Genomic DNA, 18,130 nt, shown 5'->3' on the forward strand with positions numbered 1-18,130 from the left:
GAGTTAATTAACTGAGTCAATTAACATTTAATAAATATGATTCTTTGTTGAAAAGACAGTTATAAACAGAATATAAGCTCTGAAGCCTTTAAAAACGGTTTCATTACTGAAATTTCAGTAGGGGAGATACACAGTTTATCTTATTTATGCCTGTCTTTTAAAGTAACAAAGAAACAAGACAGAAAGTGCAGAGGATTGTTTCTGTTCTTCCTTTCTGCTTGCAGGTGCCCTCACCTCCAGTAGCATCCATCCAGACCCCGGAACTGACACTGGCCGTGCTCAGAACTGCCTCAGCCCTGAAGACACAACTGACAAATAGAAGGGGACCACGCCCTGTTACAGCAGGTGCTCTCACTTTGTGGATCCTTATGTAACTGAGCGGTGTTAATCAGGATTGCCCGTTCTACATTATGTGGCGCTGCTGCGGTGTCTCCTAGTTACTTGTTTCTGTAAGTATTCATGTATTATTCCCCACTGCGTGGTACTACACGTCTAAAAATGCTTTTTTCAGATGAAAAATAATGTGCATTTAATATAATATGTCTTAAAAATGGGGCAAAAGATTCTATCCTGGTCCCTCTACTCAGAGATAATAATTAACAATTTAACATTTATTTTCTGTTCTTTTCATTAGTGTGTATCATCTCTGTCATAAAAACCAGTGAGTACTCTGTCCCTGTTTACTGTTCGGAGACCTCCATTTTCCATTCGGCTTATTACATGTTTTTCTACAATATTCTATCTCCCCTGGCATGATTTTTAAAGACCAGTGTAGCATTCTGTCTTATGAATGCATGGTCCATTTTACTTCGGACTTAAATAAACTTTTAAATTCCAAGTATACTTAACTGAAATACTGAAAAGAGAACTGTGGTGGTACAGGAAGGCCCCTAACTCCCTTCCCATTATTTCCTGAGAGTAAAAGCTGTTGAAAATTTGGTATATATATTTCATGACCTTTATGCCTATGAGATACATATATATACACATATGAGAAATCAATGTATACGTGTGTGTATATATGCTTTATTTAAAAATGATACCATACTATATGTTTTTCTGCAGCTCGCTTTATTCACTCAGGGGAATATCATTGAAGTCCTCCCACTCCAGACTCACCCGGCCCTTTCAGATAGATTGGAGGGGTCTCCTGATGTGCGGGTGTCGTCTCTTGTCCACGGACACATTTGGTGGGAGAGTGCGGTGGACAAGGCCTTGGACCACGGTGAAACGCCGGATCCCTCAGCACCCGCAGCTCGCCTTGATTTACCGCATCATTGTCTTGATGGCGGACAGTTAAGTTTTCTCCATTTTCCACTGTCAGGAAGAATGTTTGAGTTGCATCCTTCTTGTACAGACATTCCTGTGATCTTGTATGTGTATTCCTTTAGTTAAGGCTTCTGGAAATTTAGTCCCTGGATGTGACATTTACATTCATCACAGACTCCTTTCAAGTGACTAGAAATTCCTTCTCCATTGGGGAATGAAAAAATGCACAATTACTTATGTAACCAATTCTCTATCGCTGGATATGGTTTCACTTCAGTTTTTCTTCCCATCTTTGTAAACAGTGCTGTGTAAATGCCCTGATGGGTACATCTTTTTGGACTGATTTTTTTTTCCTAAAGGAAACGATTCCTAGAAGTGGAATTGAGTCAGTGTGTATGTACGTTTTTCAGAGCTTACAAATCCATTGATATTTCATCCTCTGAAAAAGTCGCTCATGATTTGTTCTCCCACAGATGGACACTAGCTAGAATATCTTAAAAATATTTGCCAATATGATAAGCAAAAGTGCTTTTTCATTGTTTTTGTTTGCATTTGATGACCAGTGAAGTTTTGAGAATTTTTCACTCATTAGCCATTTGATTTTTTTAAAATGAATGATTCCTTTTGTCCTTTGCCCACATTTAAGTGAGGGAGCTTCTTGTTGCTTTGTGACAGCTTTTTGTATGTTATGAAAATTAACTTCGTGAATTCATCAACATGTATCACAGAGCTTTTTCTTGTCATTTCTTTCCTTTCATTTTGTTCAGGAAGTTTTCTGATTTTTGTTGTGGCTCAAACTATTCTTAGGATAGTAAATGTCTTCCTTATGGGTTTTATCTTTGACATTATTCTTAGAAATACTCTCTTATAATGGAATAAATCTCTTCTGTAGGTTTTTTTTAATCTCTAAGATGGAGATTATAATAGTACATGTTATAGTGAGGAGAAGTTGAGTTAATAAGAGCAAAGGGTTGTATTTGCTGTTACTAGTACTTTTTAATATTTACATCGCTATCTGCAATTTATCTTGTGGTCATTATGACAGGAGTAGAATTTATTCTTTCCAGGTGATTCTCTGTCCCAGGACAATTATCGAATTCATAATTTTCTCTTTGATTTGAAATCCCACCTGTACAAAATACTTTCATACACTAGAGTCTTTTTTGAGCTCATGGTTCCCTTCTGTCAATCTCCTTTCCTTACTCCAGCACCATATCTTACATGTTGTAAAAATTTATTTAATAACTGGCAGTCTGATTTTTTTTTGATTCTTTTCTTCCATCCCAAATTTTTTTGTCAAGTATTATGACTTTATTATTCCTGAAGAATTCCAAAATATTTTGTTCAAGTTAAAAAAAATCAGATTGGAATTTTCATGGGATTTTTTAGTAAGTTTTGAATTATTCTTAGGAGAACTTACATCTTTACAGAACTGCTTTTCTCCATGCAATATGTTTATGTCTCTACATTCATACCTCTTACTTTAACCCTCAGTACAGTCCTGAAGTTTCTCCATTTAGAATATGGGCATTATTTTGGAATTTATTCCAGATTATTGTTTATGTTTTTGTTAATTTTGTAAGTGAGAATATTTTGCTATTATATTTTTAAATGCTTAAAACTGACATTTAGAAAGGAAGATTCGGTTTGTCAATACTCACTTTGTAACTTGTCATTTAAAATTGTAAGTATTAAGTACTTGTTCCAGAATCCTTTCTTTTCTGTTTTTTAAAATTTGTTTCCAAGATTCTCAAAATGGTCATAGCTAAGTAGTATAGGTGGGGACACAGATGGAGAGAGGAAGTGTGGCTCAGGAACAAACTGTGAGCACTTTCATGGCTGCCTTTAGGCTGGAGAAGCCACAGAAGAGCCCAGGTTAGACCAAGGGTGGCTTTGTATGCACTTGAAAGCCAGCTTTCCTGCCTGTATGGTGAAGCCGGGTGGGCGTGGCAGGTAGATGATCAAGGTCTGATCAAGGTCATTGGCTGCACAGAGCACTGTGTCTGTGAGAACTGGAGACCATTACCATGGGAAATGCTTGGCGCCAGGAACACTGCAGGGGAGCTGGGGAGCCTGTGTGTTAAGGATTTTCCAGCCCTGGGAGTGGGAAGATGAGACTCTGCATTCAGATCTGAGTTTGAATTCATCCTCTCTTGTTTACTGGTCCTCTGACTTTTGTCAAGTTATCTACCCGCTTTGAACTCCTGTTTTCTTGTCTCTCAAAACAGGAGAATTACAGCCTGCTGCTAGAGTGTTTGATCAGGGTAAATGATTTGTGTCTATTAGATGCCACGTACAGTCACAATCTCAGTGAGAAATGGGCTGTCGCCTCTTCTTCTGCAACTCAGTGCTCGATAAGACATCGGGGGAAAGCCAGTCCCTAATTTGTATGTCATGCAATGAGGAAAAAAATTAACGTCTTGCCTTTCCCTAGCAGTATTCTTATTTCTTTGCTTCATTTACCTCTTTCCTCCTTTACTCTCCCTTTCACCTCCTCCACCAAAAGAGACTGAGTCTGTCTCAGGACACTACATTCAAATTACTTTAAATGTTGCCTCATCCACATGAAATTACAATGAAATTAAAAATAATCTGTACACGTCCCAGACATGATTATATTTGATTTACACACACACACACACACACACACACACACACACACACACACACACACAATCAGGCTACCTCCCATTTGCTGAGGGAGAAGGACCACTTTTTCTCAGTTTTCATTCACTGAGCGTGAGAGCAAAGTCTCTTAAGCAGAAATTCGCCTGGCTTCTTGCATGGTTTTTTAAATTGGATTTCTGCTTTGTGTCCACAGAAATAGACTCTTATTAGAAGAGGGGAAGTGGAGACATAGATAGTCTGCTGAGATATTGGTGTCATCATATTTGAGTTGGAAAGGACTTACGACAGCATAGAGTCATACCTTTATATGGGTGAGAATCCATGATAGTGTAACTTGGACAAGAACCCGGTTCTTCTGTCTTCATGTCCACGCGGATGAAGAGGCAACTGGCTGGGGGATGGCAGGGATCCTTGCTTGAGTTCCGGGGTCTTGCTAGTTTCCATTGTTCAGCTGCCTTTAGTTTATGTCCATGTGGCCTCTCATGGGAAGGTCACTCTATCCTGATAGATTGAGTTTCTAATCAGCAAAACGGTCTGGACCCACTCATGTTTCCCAGAGATTTTCTGCTGACCTGCTGACACTTTATATACATGAGATCTAAGAAACTGCTGGATATAAAATCCTTATTGTTATCATTTGCCCTCGAGTTCCACAGGAATGGGGTGCTGTCTCAGGCTGTCTAAGGCCAGCTCTGAACAAAGATAGGGTGATAGGCTGTACAGCTGGACACTCCCCAGTCGAATGGGATTTCCACCTTAGTTTTTAGAATCAGGCAGATGAGTTCAAATCTTACCTTTACCAGTTATTAGCTTTGTGACCTTGAGGAAGAAACTTTACTTTTTTGGGGACAAGTTTTCTTTATCTGTAAATAAGTTCAGTATTTATTTTAGGGATTTTGTTTTAGAATTGAATGAGCTAATTCCCTCATTTATTCCTAAAATACTGATCACATGGTTCTATGCTGGTGACTTAGTGGTTGATTACTAAGGGACTCAGTAGTGAGAATGTGGGTGAGGCTCCCTGGATAATAGAGCTTATATTCCAGGATATGCTTGTAAAAGACTGGATTGCAGTGGATTTTTAGTAAATGTCCATTCCTTTCCTAATCCCCATTGATTGTGTATATATCTTTATACTAATATATGAAAAATTTTTTATTGCAATTTTATGTCTTTTTGTAGTATTTAAAGTATGTAGCTATAACAAAAATACGTGAAATAAAATGATTTGACTTTTATTTTCTTTTCAATAAGCAAAAGAAAATAAAATAGAAAAGAAAAGAAAAGTTTTGAAAGAGTAGAAATAATTATATTTCCGTGGAGTCGACTCCTTATGTTAGGTTTTTCCGTTGTGTTCTTAAACAGCATATAAAATTGACAGGTTTTGACTTCAGTGTTGATAGCTGGGTGAGTATAGTTTATTTTTGTGGTTGTCTTTGATGAATTATTTGCACTAGATCATAAATAATGTGCATGTTACATATTGGAAACTAGGAAAGAGTGGAGACATACTACCTCCAATGCAGTCATTTTGTTACCGAGTCCAAACTCATTCTGCTCACCAAATGACAGGCCAATAAACTGGGAGATGAGGTGTTGGAGCAAGGAATAGTGACTTTATTTGCAAAGCTGGCAGACCCAAAAGATGGCAGACTGATGTCCTGGAGAACCATCTTCCCCAAGTCAGAATTGAGTCTCCTTTTATACTAAAAAGGGCCGGGGCTGCAGTTGGTTGTTGGAAACTTCTTGTTGTATGAATTGCTTGTCCTTTGAATCCGCTGTTCTTGCAGCTGTCCATGTGGATCAAATCATGTTGCCCCTGTAAAACCTCCAAAAATAAAACAAAGTTATTCTCTATTTTGCAACTTGCCATCTCTACATAAGTGCAGATTAGTTAGCATCCTTCAAGATCACGGCCAGGAGTAGAGGGTGTCCTGGATATTTCAGTCTAAAGGCAACTTTCTTTTACAAATTTTGCAGAGATAGCAAGTCTGAGCTTAGAAAACAGGACACAGGGTTAAAGCCAAAGGAACAGACCTAACATGGGGTCAAAATTGTTCTTTTCTATTACAATTCCCTTTTCCACTTCATAGATAATTTTAGTAAGAAACATGAGCAATTTTGTATTTTTGCTCCTTAATAACCGATAAGTGGGCCAACTATATTTTTGTGAGCAGGGATGCTGTGCGGGCATAGGGGTCACAGCAAACTCTTGTTGGGGGTGGCCGACCCTGGAACATGTCTGATGCCCTGTGAGTGTTGGTGAGTGTCCCCCTAGCCAGCGGCTCTCTTCAGGAGCCAGCATATGGGCATTGATATCTGGAGACCTCATTTTCGGCTGCAGGAAATTTTTTAGATACTGCGATTGATAAATCACTAAAGCTGGGGATAATTAGGGAAAAAAGGAAAAGGAACAGGGTTTGGAGTAGAGTAGAAGAGAAGGACATCAGATCACGGAGCCTGAGTGCTTGGCAGCGTGGCTTCGGGGGAGAGGGGAGCAGACGTGGGGAGGGGCCTGGCCCCGGAACCAGCTCCTGCACCTGTCCCCGTGCCAAAGCCACATAGCTTTTAATTGGGCCACCTCTCTGGGCTGGATGTCACCCTGGGCAGAACCTTGAGAATCGAAGGTAAGGGGTGGGCATCACTCACCGAGGGGTCACTGTGGATTTTGGTCAAATCCACAGTGCCTTTTCTGGTCATGTGTCTTCACTTGTCCTTTATCTCAGGATCTGAGGAGGAGGAGAAAGGAACTCAGGTAGAGATCCAGGAAGATACCCGACTGTGTTAAGAGAGGACAGACACAGTGACACGGGGAGCGAGGACACTTGCAGCAAATTAAAATGACTTCACAAATATTGCTTCAGAGTTGCAGGTGTGAGAAAGCCTAAGCCTGTTTCAGAGTGCAGGGGACAAGTGGAAAGGAATGGCAAAATTTCCGCTGAAAATTGAAATTTTGTTAAATAGCCTGCTACTGTTGCTTGTATCACTTGAATGAATGCAGGCATATTTCTGTGGGCATTTATAGGTTCACTCAACCCCACCAGCCCCTCTTGCCCCCATCGGGGATGGGATTTCTCAAGCACAGTGCCCCTCCTGCTTGGGTGGGCCACGCTGCGAGTCCTCGCCTGGGGCCGGGCTGCTGCAGGGCACTGAGTCCCCGAGGCGCGGCCTGGGAGACACGACAGGAATATCTCTGCTTTCGACTGAGGGCCTCCTTTTCCCCTGCAGTGTAAGAATGCCGGTGACTGAGTTAGAAGCATGCTCCCAAGCTGTCCGTGTCCTTGCCATTCAGAAGCGGACCCTAGAAGCTTCCAAATATCTCCAGAATGCGTTCTACATTCACCTTCGGCAGGTGAGTGTATGTCTTTACACAAGTGGAGGAATTACTGCCGTTTTCCTGGAACTTACTCACCACTAGTCCATCTGATTTTTCTGTGCTAGGATTCAGTATGGCCTGCTAAAATATCTGGAGTCAGATCTTGAAACACTGATGAAGAGGATCATTTATTTTATTTCTATATATGATAGCCTTTTACTTTCAAAATTCAGAATTTTTGGTTCTTTCAGGAATTTTTGGGGGGTTGGCGAAACAACTTTGCTCTTACCATCTTTAAGACCTGTTGCTTTGTGCCTCTCACCTGTTTTCTGTCACTTGTGAGGCGATTCCATTTGTGACCCTGTCCGGGTTGTTCATGTTATAAAACATATAGTCTGTTAAAATACAGTCCCTTTTACTCCGAAGACATTCCACAAATACTACTAAAACCTGGGTGTGGTTTTAAGAAGACAGAATCATTAGAACATGTACTTGCAGGTTGCTAGTGCAAAATCCCCAAATCAATAGTCTAGCTCAACATCTAAAATCTTTCTAATCTACCCTGGATTTGTATGGATAAGTGAAGCAGTTTGCTAAGAACTCAATACCAGGTTTAGAATACAGGCTGGTGTAGCTCAGCAGGTCCTCCTGAGCCAGCGCTGTGCCAGAGGGCGGGGCTGAGGGGGAGAGGGCTGGGCCTTGGGGAAAGGGGAGGGCCAAGGAGGAGGGGGGTCCTGCCGTTCCTGAGCTCAAAGTTTCATGGCAAACACCTTCACCAGGTGAAAAACTTGGAGTTTCTTCTAAGAACAGTAGGTTTGAAAAGAGTCATAAAAGCACAGGAGTGACAATATCACTTTTGTGTCTAGTATGGGAGAGCGCCTGTGGGGCCACTTGGGAGACTCGTGAGTCCAGGTGTGCAGTGTTGGTGGCTTCCACCTGAGTGGTGGGACAGTCAGTGGGACAGTCACTGGGAAAAAACGAACAGACTTTATGCATGTTTAGATGGTAAAAAGGAAAGGATGAATGATGTCTGTGAAGGTAGGCTGGAGTTAAGCCCAGGTTTCTGGGTGGATTAATGAGGTAAGTGATGGTCCTGCTGTGCTCTGAGGAGGGAAAGCTGCAGAGGGAGCTCTGGGGGAAAACTGATGAGTTCAGCTGTGTGTAAAGTGAAAGGCTGTTCGATGTGTGGTCTGGGAGCTCAGGTGAGAGCCAGTAGCGAGTAGGGGGAGGGGAGAGAGACTGTCAAATCATTTTCTGAGCATACAAATAATTATGATTAATGATACACTTACGCCTCTACATTCTGGATTTAAAACCCATTAACATTTTGCTATATTGACTGCAGAGGTTCCTAATTTTTTTTAACAGAAATAAAATAAATAGAAACAAAATAGTGGAGTTAATGAACATCATAGAGTTGATGTGTGTCCTTGTATGTATTTTGATACCTCATCTGTTTACAACCATAATGTATAAAAAGTTAACGTTTAGCATAAGAGTTAAACAGAGGGACGTGACACACAGTATTGGGGCTTGAAGCTGATCTTCTCAGGCAAATTATGTCGCCTCTCTGTGCCTTAGATCCATCTTCTGTGACTGCCCCCGGGCCCCTCATCACAGCTGATTTCCTAGACTAGATGTTGGGAGGGAGGCTGCTGAAGGGAGTAAGAAGTGGCAACTGCTAGGGATATTGAAGAGAGAGACAAAAACAGATTAAAGCCGATAAACTCAGTACAAACAAATACTCTCAAAAGAGAAAGAATCTCGCAGTGTTTTGAGCCACTTAGCGTATGGGAAACAAAACCACGTGGACCCAAAGCTCTTGAGCATGTGAATATTGTCGGTGGGAGGGTGTCATCAGAAAAGGGTTGAGAAAAGGCCTTTTGGTTTCCCTTGACGTTTCCAGTAAGGATGGGGAGCAGAAGAGAAAACGCCCTGCTCCACAGTGGAAGCTGCTGTTTTATGAAAAACTCACCAAAGGTTGGAGACCAGTCATCAGCGTTGCTGGCAAATGAAGAGACTTCGGGATTGGGTGGGGCACTTGCTGCGACTTCCAGGTGACCTGCTGGCTGGGGGCTGTGTGGCGGGCAGTAGTTTTGCAGGGTGACCCGGGCATAAACCCTGGCTCTGAGGCTGCTGCTCTGACTAGCAAACCTGGGCACCCACAGTCCTAATGGGGCAGCTCGGGATGTGGCCTGGGACATCTGCCATGCTGAGGGCGAAAAGAGGGCTTCCCTGAGGGGGTGTCCCTGCGGAGAGTGGAAACGTCCTCCTGCAGGGGAGGAAGAGCCTCTGAGCAGGGTGCTGGATGCACAGGCAAGACCACCCTGAGCACGGAGGGTTTGGGGAGCTGGAAGTCACACAGTGTCCCGAGCAGCCTTGTTTCTGAGAAACTAGAGGGAGAAGAGGCTGAAAAGGCAGGCTAGTGTCAGACACTGTGGTGGGTTATGAGTGACAGTAAAGGACTGGTCCGGCAGGCACAAGAACCCTGTGGGCGTCCCAGCGGGGGCGTCACACCCGAGGGTGTAGCTGGGTTACAGACTTTGCCACTTATTAGCTGTGTGACTTTGAGCAAGATCACCCCACCTCTCTCTATATATCTTCATCTGTAAAATGACACAGTGACAATCTCGTGTCATCAGAAGGCTTAGTTTATCTCTAATCCTCTGTGTCGAGTCTTGTCAGTGCTTCCCTGCAAGGTTATGCATTGGCTGCTCTTACCCTCAGATGGGAGGGCGCAGAGGGACATTGTAGCACCTGACGGCAGGAAGGGGTTGCTTTAAAAACAGACATGTAGCCGCCTGCAGCTGCAGGCCTGCAGGCAGTTTGATTGATGGTCCTGGAGAGGACTTTGGAGGCCTTAGCATCGTTTTAAGACTTGTTTTCCCTTGGGGGCAGCATTTGCCTTTGCAGATTAATGTTGAAGATTTGGGCTTCTTGCAAAGCTGTCTTCAGAGATGGTTATATACGTAACATATCGTATAAAATAAAACGCTTTTATTTAATGTGTGGGACTTTGCAGCTGTTGGGAATAGCTCTGTTGGCCTGGTCTCCACGGAGGACACTAGGCTTCAGCAGAGCGTGCGGGAGGGCAGGCAGCTCTCCATGCTGCTGCGGGGTTTTCTCCCCAGCACGGCACTCTGCTGAGTTGACTCTTCTCTGAGTTTGGTTGCCAGATGAGCAGACAGCAAATTAATGAGTTCTGGTGGGATTGTGTAATGACAGGAAGTAAGAGGGTCCCGTAGTTTTTCTGGACTAGAACATGCTTTTGGTTCCTGATCCAGTGTGTTCCATTACAGAATTGATGAGTTGTGTCTATCCTGGGACTTGTCGACTGAAAGAAATGTGTAGCCTGAAAGTTTAGAGTTATGCTTTATTTGGCGGGAGGACTCAAGCCAGGATGACAGCCTCTGAGATCGCTCTGAGGGACTGCTCCCAAGAGGTTGGGCAGGAGCTAGGATATATAGGAACTTTACAACAAAGACCAGGTAGTTGGAACAATAAAACATTGTTTGTTATCTAAAGAAAGCCAGGTATGTCAAGTTAAAGAGTTTAGTGATTTTCTATGTATAATTTGGGCTCACTGGATTCATTCTTTAGACAAGTACCTAGCTATCTAGGGCAAGTATCCTGTCTTTTCTTATTCTCATTCTGTTCAGAGAGCACTGTTGTTAGTGGCTGTAGAGGCTGGTCTTCAGGCCTGTACTCGCTGGGGGATGGTGGCAGCCGCTGATGACTTGGTTTCAGCATTATTTGTTTATTGACATGGTTGCAGTATTTTCATTCACATTGTAGTATTTTCATTCACAGACTGATTGTGGATAATCTGGAAACTTGGAAAGGAACCGAGATAGAATTACTGCAGGTACCTTCTACTTTAATATTCCGTGTGCAAACATAAACACGGATGAAGCATACATTTGAATTTGGTGATGTAGGGAAGGGTTTCTGCACATTACAGGAGAAGGCAAGGCAGAATTCCTGTACTTTGTTGGCAGGGATTTGGGTCCACCTGTCTTTTCTGTAGCAGTTTCTGGGAGCAGTTTATGGTAACTAACAAACATTGACAAACGGTGGCACACATTGCATTTAAGAGCTGGCCTGTGCAAACTTGTGTATTGGACAGGTGGATTGGAGAGAGATGTAGCCCTGGCCTGGGCTCAGATACAATTTTAAATCGCCATTTCCTCACCAAAGAGCCTTGGACTAGAGTGTAACCTCCCTTAACCTGTTGGTGAATCTGTGAAATGTGCATTATAATATTCGTTTCTTCCTGGGTTTGTTGTAAGTTGTAAACAGTATTATAACACTCATGAAACATTTAACAAACAGGCACTTAGCAGTGTTCACTGTGTCTGTCCGCCCCGCTTAGCGTGTGTCACAGCCGTAAAGGTAGCATGTGCCTGTTGAGGATGCACTGGTAGCCCCTTGAATAGGTTGTGAATTTGGTGATTTCCTTTAATCCTTGAAACTCTATATGCCATGGGCAGTTATTTTCATGGACAGATGAGGAATCTCAGGGTAAAGAGACTGTTTAATTTGCCCAAAGTCAGACCATAATTATGGGTGCTGGGGCCTCGGTTCAGCATGGGCCCCTGGGCCTTCTGCCCTCTCCGTTCAGCCCCAGAGCCAGACGTGGGGTCGCCTGTCTCCCAGCCCAGAATATCCAGTAGGCAGCAACACAAACTTGGACCTGTGCTGCTTAAGCAAAACTCCGGAGGGGAGGCAGGTACTAAGGGGATAAATGTAAAAACAGACGACTGCAAATTGTGATAAGCTCTGAGAAGGAAAGGAACACGCCTCGCCACGCAGAGCTGGGAGCTTTCCCCTCGGGGCTGCTCTGGGGGCGTTCATCTCAGCTAAACAAACTCCGGTCCTGCACCAACGCAGGAAGGCTGGGCGCGTGTGACCAGGTTGACTTGGCCTCGTTGATCATACTCATTCCCCATTCAGCGGCAGCTCTTACGGGCACTTACCTAGTAAACAGATTTTGGCCATAATCATAACGCACTTTGCTTGGTAGTTTTATTGGCCTCACATTTGAGATGAGGTAATTGAAGCTGGGGAGTTTGTTGCATGCCCGTGATTACTTTGGAAATACCCCCACTGGTCTTTCAACCTAGACTGGTGTGGCTGTTATATCCCAGCCCTGTGAATGATATCGTGTAGCTTCTACCAAGTGGTGCAAATGACTGACATTGATTTTTCTTAATTCGTAGGAAATGGTATGTGACAATAAGAGAAAAAGGTAGTCAGAAATTGTTTGGAAAACTAGAACAAAATCCAATTCTTCCCCAGCTGGGGAAGCGTACCCAGTGTCACTCACCCCACTCACTGCCTGGCATCTCCTCCCTGCCGACTCCGTGTTCAGAAGCCACTCTGAGCCTTTGAAGAACATTTTGCCTCATGACACTGTTGACTAGGACCTGCGGCCTCTCTGTCCCTGGTTAACTCTCTCTTCAAAGCCATTTAAATTTTATGCAGGCTCCTCAGCTCAGATGTAAGAATAGCCTCTTTAAACTTCTTGATGCAGCTCCTTAGTGAAGATCTTTCGAAGGAAATCTAGCCAAAACCTGGGAGGTATGCACACAGTGACTGCAACCTCAGCACTTTGTGAAGTTCAGAATCAGAGGGTTGGGAGACTCAGGAAAGGCTTTTTAAGGTAGAAAGGGGAAAGTGAAAGGACGCAGGCTGTGTGAGACTGAAGCATCTCGGTCCCAGCTAGCAAGGCAGCTGCGTTCAGGATGGTATGTGAGGAGTACAGAGTTCTCACAAAGAAAGAAGTGGTGGGATGGGAGGGAGGACAGATAGATTCTTTACTAGGGAAGGAAAAATTACGATGAAAACTTCCTGGTTGAATAAGAGGACTGTGACATGATGTGCTTGTATTTTGGAGAGAAGGGTTTTGTGGGGACAGGCCTAGGAGAACGCTGTCTGGCTAGGGGGTCAGCACAACAGGGAACCACAGAGAACATGGCCGACCTCAGGGCCCCTGCTGGGGGAGGGGCTGCCCGCCATTTTGAGCCCTGGGGGCTGCTTCTGTCCCTTAGCTGGGGCCTCAGAACTCCCTTCATATCCCAGTCCTGTTGATACAAGGAAACAGATGTGGGGAATGAGAAGGGCTGTGTCCCAGGCTTTGGTTCAGCCCCTGGAATGTGTCCCACCAGACGTGGGTCCTTGGCTTCATGCAGGAAAGATTTCAAGAGCAAGCCACTGTTGAGTAATGGTAGATTTATTCACAGAGACACATTGAAAGGCAAGAGAAAGGCTACGAGTTGTGGGGTTCGGGTGCTCAGATTAAAAGTAGGTACACACTCCACAGACAGAGTGTGGGCCTTCTCGGAAGAGGGAGAGAGAGTGGTGACAGCGAGGTTGCGCTGTGTTGCTCGTTTTCTTGGGCTTGGTTGTTTCATATACTAATAAGTAGACTGAGCAGCCTAAGGGCAAGGGGCTGGGATTCCCAGGGAGTTGGCCATTTCCCACCCTGTGACCTTTTGTGGCTAGCCTTGGGATGGCCATGGTGCCTTGGGGCATGTTATTCACCATGTTACTATTACAATGGGTGTATAATGAAGCTCAAGCTCTGCTAGAAGTTATATCTCTTCATCTTGAGCCTCAAGGCCTATTGGGGATTGAATCCTTCACCATTTTGATGTTAATTGTTGTGGCCTTCCTTGAATGGCTGTGCTCTGCCCCCTTCCATCCTGTCTCACTGTGATGACACAGAGAGAGCAAAGGCCGGGCCCTACCCGTGCTCCTGCATTTAACAGGGGGAGGGGTGGTGTGGGCTGAGGATGACTCTGAGTGGTGAGAAGGATGTTTCAGATTTTCCCACGTGGGACATGGGGACGTGCCAGCAGCCACTGCAGATTGATCTCACGGGCATTATCGCTTGTGTCACTCATCTTTTCTATTTTACTTTTTTTTTTCAAGTATTTAATCTAAATTTAATATCAGGTTTTTTTAGGAAACAAATTTCTCTTTTTCTTTTCTTTGGGGCTCTTTAGGGGGTAGGTAATTAGGTGTATTTATCTGTTCGTGGAGGCCCTGGCACTTGAACCCAGGACCCCGTGCACGCTAAGCACACGCTCTACCACTGAGCTCTACCACCCATCACATCATCTTTTACTTTTTGCTTTAGCTGCCAAGAATCTTACAGCTGAATTTCTAGTCGGCCTTTAACACTTACCCTAACTTCATGGCATTCATTTTTATGACTTTACCTTCCCCTGGTTTCATTTAAGTATTCAATCTCCATTTTGTCTTCACTCTCACTTTTGTCTTTTTGTTGTTATGGTTGTTAAGCTGTGTTTAAATAAATTGTTTAATTTCTCTTTTAGCAGGAGGCTGAAAGTAAATAAATATGTAAACAAACTTATCACACTTCAATATTTTATACTTTCTAAGCTGTTTAGTAGTTACTTAAAAACCGAATTGAATACTAAAGTGATAAAATTTTTAAATTATTTTTTAATTTTTTATAAAGGTATAGCTGATTTACAATATGATATAAGTTTCAGGTGTACAATAGTTGCACAATTTTTATTTTTATGTTCCATTTATAGTTATTGTAAAACATTGGCTATATTCCCTGTGTTGTAAGATCCATCCCTGTAGCGTGTTTATGTTAGATGGAGCAGTTTGTATAAGAAAGCTGGGTAACGCAGAGTCTGGGGAGTGGCTCTTTCTAACCCATGTTCATGGTCACCCTTCCTGTCAGAGCCCAGGCCCTCACTCCTGTCTGCAGGGGAGCAACTGGAGGCAGCCCTCATCAGCGCTGGCACCACCCTCTGAGTGGCAGTGACAACAGTGACTCTCTGTGGACATGCAAATTGTTGTTCCAGGATCTTTACATGCATTCCTGCATTTAATAATTAAAGCCCTCCTGTGAGGAATCATTTTAAGTTTTTAATGAATAATACATTTTATTTTGATTTTGATAGACTTCAAACCTCCAGAAAATGTACTGGAATAGTACAATAAACGCTTAGAGCATTTCACCTAAAAGGGCACTATTTGCCCTATTGTGTGTGGCTTATTTTAGTATAAACTTTCAAGGTCCATCCATGTTGGAGACTCAATCAGTAATTTATTCTTTTGATTTGATAATATCTTTTTTCTTTTCTTCGTTTTTGTCTATTTAAAAATATTTTCATTGAATTCTAGTCAGTTTATAATGTTGCATCAGTTTCTTGTGTACAGCACAACACTTCATTTATATAGAAACATACCTGTATTCATTTTCATATTCTTTTTCAACATAAGTTACTATAAGATACTAAATATATTCTCCTGTGCTATACAGTATAAACTTGCTGTTTACTCTATACATACTATCTGCAAATCTTGAACTCCCAATTTATTCCTTCCCACACCCTCTCCCCTCTGGTAACCATAGTTTGGTTTCGATGTCTATGTGTCTGTTTCTGTTCTGTAGATAAGTTTATCTTTTTGTTTGGTTGTTTTTTCATTTTTTCTTTTTTTTTTTAGATTCCAGATGTGAGCGATCTCATATGGTATTTTTCTCTCTCTTTCTGGGTTACTTCACTTAGAATGACATTCTCCAGGTCCATTCATTTTGCTACAAATGGCATTATTTTATTATTTTTTTTTATGGTGAATAGTAGTCTATTGTACAAATATACTACAACCTCTTTATCCAGTCATCTGTCAGTGGACATTTAGGTTGTTTCCATGTCTTGCTATTGTAAATAGTGCTGCTGTGAACATTGGGGTGTAGGTGTCATTTTGAATTAGGGTTACTTCTGGATATGTGCCTAGGAGTGGGATTGCTGGGTCATATGGGAGGTCAATTTTTTGTCTTTTGAGGAACCTCTATACTGTTTTCCACAATGGCTCCACCAAACTGCATTCCCACCACAGTGTAGGAGGGTTCCCTATTCTCCACAGACTCTCCAGCATTTATTGCTTGTGAACTTCTGAATGATGGCTATTCGGACTGGCGAGATGTGATATTTGATTGCAGTTTTGATTTGCATTTCTCTGATAATGATATTGAGCATTTTTTCATGTGCCTATCGGCCATTTGTATGTCTTCATTGGAGAAAAGTCTCTTTAGGTCTTCTGCCCATTTTTGGATTGAGTTGTTTGTTTTTCTTTCTTATTAAGTGTAAAAGCTGTTTACATATTCTGGGAATTAAGCCCTTGTCAGTCTCATTTATTGCAAATATTTTCTCTCATTCCATAGGTTGTCTTTTTGTTTTGCTTACTGTTTCCTTTGCTGTGAAAAAGCTTGTAAGTTTAATTACATCCCACTTGTATATTTTTGCTTGTATTTCTATTGCTTGAGTAGACTGCTCTAGGAGAACATTGCTGAGATGTATGCCAGATGTTTTCCCTATGTTTTCTTCTAAGAGGTTTATAGTGTCTTGTCTACATGTTTAAGTCTTTAAGCCATTTTGAATTTATTTTTGTGTATGCTGTGAGGGAGTAGTCTAACTTCATTGATTTACATGCAGCTGTCCAGTTTTCCCTACACCATTTTCTGAAGAGGCTGTCTTTATTCCATTGTATGTTCTCACCTCCTTTGTCAAAGATTCAATGACCAAAAGTTTGTGGGACTATTCTTGGTAATTTTGTTTATCCGTTCATTGATGGATGGATATTGTTTGTAACTTTGGCTACTCTGAATGATACTGCCATGAATATTGATGTGCAAGTTTTTGTGAGAATATGTTTTCATTCTGTTGGCTGTACAGTTGGCCCGCCATATCTGTAGTTTCCACTTCATGGATCCAGATGGCTGATTGTAAAGGGACTCGAACATCCTTGGATTATGGAATCCAGGATGGGGGGTTCCTGAAACCAACCCCTCGAGGATACTAAGGGATGACTCTACATGTAGGAGTGAAATTGCTGAGCCATATAACTCTAACCTTTTGAGGAAACAACAGACTTCTCCAAAGAAGCTGCACCATTGTCCCTTTCCACTGGCCGCATATGAGGTATCTCTGCCTCCTGAACAACACTTGTTATTGTGCATGTTTTGATTATAACCATCCTGGTGGTTGTAAAATAAGATCTCATTTTCATTTTGATTTCGCTACTGATGCTGAGCTTCTTTTCATATGCTTATTGGCCATTTGTGTATTTTTTTAAATCCTTGGAAATTTTAAAAATTGTGTCGATTTTCTTTGTATTGTTCAGGTGTAAGCATTTGTTATATATCCTGAATACTAGTCTCTTATTAGATACATGCTTTGTAAAATTTTTCTCCTATTCTGCAGATTGTGCTTTCACTTTAGTTCTTTTAAACATTAAAACAATTTCTTTACAGGTGAGGTAATTAGATGTATTGTTTTATTTTATTTTTCTTGCTAAGCACGCCCTCTATCAGTTGAGATACCCCCTTCCCCTGTCATTTCACTTTCTTGATGATGTCCTCTGTAACAAAAAGGTTTTAATTTTGATGAAGTCCAGTTTATCTGCTTTTTTCTTCTATCACTTGTGCTCTTCGTATTGTATCTAGGAAACCAAAGCCTATCCTAAGACCTCAAAGATTTATACTGTGTCTTCTTTTAGAAAGTTTATAGGTTTAGTTTTTACGTTTCTGTCTCTGATCCATTTTGAATTAATTTTTATTTGTTATATAAAATATGGGGGTCCAGATTCCAGATTCATTCTTTTGCCTGCAGATACCCAGCTTTCCCTGCACCATTTGTTGAATAGACTATTCTTTCCATGGAGTGTTGTTGGCACCCTTGTGGAAAACTGACTGTAAATGTAAGTTTTTTCCCCCTGGGATTTTATTGTGTCTCATAGATTTATTTATCCAAACTTATGCCAGTACCATACTGACTTAGTACTATAGCTTTTTAGTACACTTTAAAGTGAGTCATCCCACTTTGCTCTGCTTCTTCAAGATTGCTTTGGCTGTCCTGGGCCCCTTGCACTTCC

At 42.1% G+C, this 18,130-nt stretch overlaps 1 protein-coding gene across 50 annotated transcripts in view; it reads left to right on the top strand.

The window, feature by feature from the left end:
• LOC141577196 (uncharacterized) overlaps positions 1-18,130 on the top strand; it is a 191,819-nt gene that overhangs the window by 54,426 nt on the left and 119,263 nt on the right. For 44 of the 50 annotated variants that reach the window (XR_012505929.1, XR_012505926.1, XR_012505930.1 and 41 more), the window contains 2 exons: positions 225-7,249; positions 16,933-17,956. The gene's annotated coding sequence lies outside the window, so the exon portion shown is untranslated. The remainder of the gene's footprint in view (positions 1-224; positions 7,250-16,932; positions 17,957-18,130) is intronic. The other 6 variants (XR_012505897.1, XR_012505899.1, XR_012505904.1 and 3 more) reach the window with 6 other exon arrangements.

Source organism: Camelus bactrianus, chromosome 3 (assembly GCF_048773025.1).
Source record: "Camelus bactrianus isolate YW-2024 breed Bactrian camel chromosome 3, ASM4877302v1, whole genome shotgun sequence".
Lineage (NCBI taxonomy): Eukaryota > Metazoa > Chordata > Mammalia > Artiodactyla > Camelidae > Camelus > Camelus bactrianus.